The following is a 6,208-nucleotide window of genomic DNA, read 5'->3' on the forward strand; positions in this document are numbered from 1 at the left end:
ATGTTATTTCTCTTTGGTAAATATCTATTAGATTTGCTGGGTCATAGGGAAGAGACATATATGTATATGTTTAATTTTATAAAACACTGAAACTATTTTCCAAAGTGGTTGTACCATTTTACCCTCCTGTTCCCAATGATGAGAATTCCATTTTTCCCACATGTTCACTAACAGTATTGTCAGTCCTTTTTTGTAACCATTCTAGTGGATGTGAGGTAGTGTCCCAGTGTGGCTTAATTTGCATTTTCCTGTGACTAATGATGTTAAGCACCTTTTCTTCTTTTTTTTTTTTTTTTTTTTCTTTTTCAAACTTTTTATATCTTTTGTAAAGTATCTGTTCAAATCTTTGGCCATTTTAAAAATTAGGTTGTTTTTGTATTATTATAAGAATATTGACACATTCTTTGTTAGATGTATGTATTACCAATATTTACTCCAGTGTAGCTTGTCTTTTCATTTCCTTACTGTCTTTTGATAAGGAAAAAAAGTTTAATTTTTATTCAGACCACTTTATCAATTTTTATCTTTCATAGCTATTGCATTTTCTGTCCTACCTAAGAAATCTTTGCCAATCCCAAAGCAAACCTGGAATTTCCTTTGTGACAAGACTTTTGATAATGAGTTCATTTCTTAGAAGATAAAGACTTCATGTTTTCCTCTCTTCCTTTGTCAATTTTGATACATTGTTTTTCAAGAAATTTGTTTACTTCATTTAAGTAATACATTTTTTTGCCATAAAGTTGTAACATTCCCTATTTCCCTTTTAATGCCTATAGGATTGGTAGTTATATTTCTTATTTAATTCCTGATATTGATGATTTGTTTGCTCTTTTTCTTGATTAGTCTGAGATAAAATTGATTTTACTGATTTTTTTTTTTATTTATTTGTTTTGAGACGGGGTCTCACTCTGTCATCCAGACTGGAATAGAGTGGCTTGACCACAGCTCATTACAGCCGCAGCCTCCCAAATAGCTGGGACTACAGGCATGTGTCAGCACGCCCAGCTGTTTTTTTTTGTTTTGTTTTGTTTTGTTTGTAGAGACAAGGTCTCACTATGTTGCCAGGGTTGATCTCGAACCCCAGGGCTCAAGCAATTCTCCCACCTCAGCCTCCCAAAGTGCTGGGATTACAGGCGTGAACCACTGCGTCCAGCCCGCTATTATTGATCTTTTAAAGAACCAACTGCTGTGGGCTGAATGTGTCCCACAAAATTAGTATGTTAAAACTTAATTGCCAGTGTGATAGTATTAAGAGATGGGACATTTAGGAAGTGATTAGATCGTGATTGCTCCGCCCTTGTGAATGGGATTAATGTCCTTATAAAAGAAGCTACAGAGAGCTGCCACTCCCTTTTTCTTATTCCTTCTGCCACGTGAAGGCACAGCATTCATCCCCCAACCCCATCCCAGGGCATACAGCATTCAAGGTGCCATCTTGGAAGTAGGTACTGGGCCCTTTGCCAGACACCCAACCTGCTGGTGCCTTGATCTTGGACTACCTGGCCTTCAGAACTGTGAGAAGTAAGTTTCTGTTGTTTAAAATAACCCAGTCTCAGTTGTTTTGTTTTAGCAGAACAAGCAGACAAAGACACCAACTGTGGCCCTGTTGGTTTTTCTCTATTGCTTGTCTTCAATTTCATTTTTTTTCTTTTTTTCTTTTTTGAGATGGAGTCTCACACTGTCACCCAGGCTGGAGTGCAGGGGCATGATCTTGGCTCACTGAAACCTCTGCCTCCCAGGTTCAAGCGATTCTCCCACTTCAGCTTCCTGAATAGCTGAGATTACAGGCATGCACCACCATGCCCAGCTAATTTTTGTATTTTTAGTAGAGATGGGGGTTTCACTATATTGGCCAGGCGGGTCTCGAACTCCTGACCTCAGGTGATCTGTTCGCCTCAGCCTTTAAAGTGCTGGGATTACAGGCATGAGCCACTGCGCCCAGCCTCAATTTCATTAATTTCTGCTCGTGTATCTTTCTTTCTACTTATTGTGTATTTAAGTTGCCCTTTTCCCCCTAGCTGCTTAAGATGGAAGCTCAGATCATTTATTTTTTTCTTTATAAATATAAACATTTAAAGCCACAGCATTTCCTATAAGGACTGCTGTAGCTGTATCCCACAAATTTTGTTATATTTTCATTATTGTTAGTTCAAAGCATTTTTTATTTCTGATGGGATTTCTTCTTTGACTAGTGGTATGGTGGGCTTTTGTATTGTGTTACCTTATCTGAGCCAGAGCTCTGTTTCCCAGAATTACTTTTGTGCATAGTTACAGGTTAGCATGACTACAATGGGATGGGGGTATACAGGCTCCACGAGAGTGAGATTTAGAAGGTGGAAGTGGAGCAGTAGCCATCTTTCTATGCTTTGGAAGATGGAGCAGTCCACAAAAACACTTGGAATCCACTCATGTTGTCACTTCACTGGCTTGAGGGAGCAGCAGCAGCTCCTTTCTGATCCTCCTTCAGCTTCTCCAAATTCCAGGCCTGATGCATATTTAACTTCATGATGAAGGGCTCCAACCTCTGATGCAGGACAATGCCACCTCAAAGTTGAGGCTTGGAGATGGTGAAAGAATGACAAAGGGGCCGGTCTACCATCTTGAGTTGTCCTGCTCAACCTTCCAAGTTCTAGTTTGTTCTTGTCTCCCCCACCTCACAATCATTATCTTTCCTTCCTGACGTCCTACTCTTCAGACTTCAGATTCCAACACCAGACACAGGAAAAGTCATCTCACATAGACCTTGTAAGTAGCCTTCTCAGTTGCCTGTGGTCAAATCTCTGCTTCGCTGATGGAACACTGATCAAGAATTTGGCACTGGCCGGGCGCGGTGGCTCAAGCCTGTAATCCCAGCACTTTGGGAGGCCGAGGCGGGTGGATCACGAGGTCAGGAGATCGAGACCCTCCTGGCTAACACGGTGAAACCCCGTCTCTACTAAAAATACAAAAAACTAGCCGGGCGAGGTGGCGGGCGCCTGTAGTCCCAGCTACTTGGAGGCTGAGGCGGGAGAATGGCGGGAACCCGAGAGGCGAAGCTTGCAGTGAGCCGAGATCACGCCACTGCACTCCAGCCTGGGCGACAGAGCGAGACTCCTCCTCCTCAAAAAAAAAAAAAAAAAAAAAAAGAATTTGGCACTGAAAGTGGTTCCAGAGATTAGAACCTTACAAATGTGTTCTCTCAATTGGTCCTGTTATCTGCAATTGGTTCTCTTACATGATTGCATTTTGCAATGGTAAAGGGGGTGTTGGAAGTCCATCATGTGCACAAAAACAGCAAAACAATTACTTAAACGATCACCTATAGATACCGGTAATCATGTGCCAATAGAAGGCAAGGCTTGAGAAGAACAAGTATTTGCTGCATAGACTGTGTTAGTGGAAATAAGGTGTATGGTAAGTTTGTTTTATTGCTTCTAAGTGTCCTGAGGATCTTGGACAAAGAAAATGATGAGCTCATGACTAAATTCCCAGATTAGGGTCCCATTAAGGAACTTCAAAGCTTCTATTACTGCCCTATAACAAACCCTTAACTCCTATAGTTGTAATGCCAAGATTTCTGAAAGCCACCTCAAAGTTTAATTCTGCAGGCAGAAAATTGAGCTTCCCAAATTTACTGAGTTTTGTATGATAAAGTTATGTCAACGATTGGGAAGGAGTGAGACTCTGAAAATGAGCTAGGGCTTGAACCTATAAATTCTGTTGAGCCGTCCTTGTCAAGAGAAAATTATCTAGTAGGCAAGGTATATTGGGGAAGCACTGTTTAGCAGAAAGAAATATGGCATAAAATTAACATGGATTCAGATACTGGTTCTGAACTTACGTTTAAGGATTAAGCATTTCCAATATTGTAAATAGCTGCCATTATTGAATGCCTGTTTCATATAATGCATTTTGCAGAGACCTTTACATGCATTGCTTCATTTAATCTTCCCCAAAAAATCATGGGCAAGTTCTTTACATTACAGATGAGTACACTTGAGACTGGAAAGGTTAAGGTAATTTGCCGCAAATAAGAATTTGGCAAAATAAGAATTTGAACTCAGGTCTCAGACTCAGGTCTGTTTCATTTCACAGCCTATGATTATGCACTAGGATACACTGCTATAATGTAAAGATGAACTGAAATAACATTTGCAAAGCAGTGGTTGCCATTGTTATTATTCATTCTAACTCTGGTAACTAAAGCCCTTTTAATACTTTATTTGACTTCCCTCAGGCAATGAGGATCTTCAAAATCTGTTCAACTCTCAGTACTCTAAACCTCTTTCTCTAGGTTAAAGCCTGTATGATTCATTCATAGGTAGGGGTGAAGAACTAACGTATTAACTCTTCAAGAACGTTTTATGGAATCACAAAAGATTAGACCTATCTAGGATATCAAGGATCATGGGTTCAACCTTTTACTTGCAGAGGAAGAAACAAGTTCAAAGATATAAGTTGAATTACTCAAATGAATAGGGTGGAATAATAACTCTGTTGAGAAGGTTAAGAGAAGGATAAAATACTAAAGCAGGTGTTCACATTCCTCCTAAAGGAACTATGCTAATGATACCATCCAGGGAAACTTCAATTGTAAACTCTGTTGCAGTACTGGAGTTGTAAAAAGTAACCCCTTGATGAGTGTGAAATCACTTACTGGATAGTTATGGATAATCCTTACAAAATTCCATTGTTCTAAGTCCCATCCTACAGGAAATTAAGGAATCTGTTTATCAGACTTGAGTGAGGAGCTAACATGGGAAGTTCCTACTCCCTTAGGGGTGCCAAGCTTCCAGCTACTTGAGTAGCAATTAGAAATTGGGGCCGGACGCGGTGGCTGATGCCTGTAATCGCAGCACTTTGGGAGGCCGAGGCAGGCGGATTACCTGAGGTCGGGAGTTCAAGACCAGCCTGACCAACATGGAGAAACCCCATCTCTACTAAAAATACAAAATTAGCTGGGCTTGATGGCGCATGCCTGTAATCCCAGCTACTCAGGAGGCTGAGGCAGAAGAATCACTTGAACCTGAGAGGCAGAGGTTGTAGTGAGCTGAGATCATATCGTTGCACTCTAGCCTGGGTAACATGAGGAAAACTTTGTCTCAAAAAACAAAAAAAAAAAAAAAAGAAGAAAAGAAAAAAGAAATTGGGTATTTTTTTTGATACGGAAAGGCCTCTGTAAGGGCCTAACCTTACAATTTAGGACTAAGGATGGGGACTTAAAGTGGCATGGAAGTATTTTCTCTCTTCATCTTTCTGTTTTCCTCTTTCTCGGTAATTCAGTCCTAAAGCCATCAGGTTGGATCAGGCAAGTAAGATGTCCACATTGGTGATGGCCAAGTGGAGGAGCCCCAGCAGGTTGAGGAGGGCTTTGTGCTTTGCACACTGTTTAGTATATACGTATTACATTTCAAAATAAGCACAAGTCTAAAATACAGATCTAACTGATCTTTGGAAATAATGAAAGAAGAACTCATGGGGTGCTGTTTCAGATAAGGTGGTTAGGAAGCCCTCTCAGAAGCTAACATCTGAGCAGAGACTCGAATGAAGAGGAAGAGCAGGCCACATGGCATCCGAGAGAAGAGCATTCAGGGCAGATCTTGTGGCATGTCTGAGAAGGAACAAAGGGGCTGCCTCATAGAAACTGGAGGGTTATAGGAATGGGAGGCAGATTGTAGTGAGGACAAGGGTGAGAAATGTAAGGAGACCAGAAGGGACAAGGCATGTTCAGGTGTCTTGGGACACAGAAGAGTAGCAGAGGGGCTGTGAGTGAGGGAGAAAGAAGGTGAGGTGTAAAATGTGAAGACAGCACAGCAATGCAAGGTTGAGTAATTCTTGGAAACAGAGATGTCTTCCGATCTGTGTCTTACTGGTAGTCAGAGCACCTGATCTTGGTGGTCACTGTGTAAACTGTGGACATCCAACATCCTCTTCCAGTTTTTGTTCCCCATGTGTCAAAGGAAAGGCCAAATTTTCTGTCTCCTCCTTTTCTCATGGAATGGTATTTCCTGTTAGACACTAAATATTTGAATGAATAATTGATAACTCTGTAAGACACCGTTATTAAAATTATAGTCAATTTGAAAGGGTAGATGAAAAGTAAGTCTAGATTCTTGGGGAATACTCCCTGTTATGGACTCTGAAATTGCGTTCTTTCCGGTGGGCTTTTTCCTCACCTGTTCTGTTTGTTTTGTTGTGTTGTTTTTCCTGGCTGAGGCTGAGCAGTTTC

Source organism: Rhinopithecus roxellana, chromosome 15 (assembly GCF_007565055.1).
Source record: "Rhinopithecus roxellana isolate Shanxi Qingling chromosome 15, ASM756505v1, whole genome shotgun sequence".
Taxonomy (NCBI): Eukaryota; Metazoa; Chordata; class Mammalia; order Primates; family Cercopithecidae; genus Rhinopithecus; species Rhinopithecus roxellana.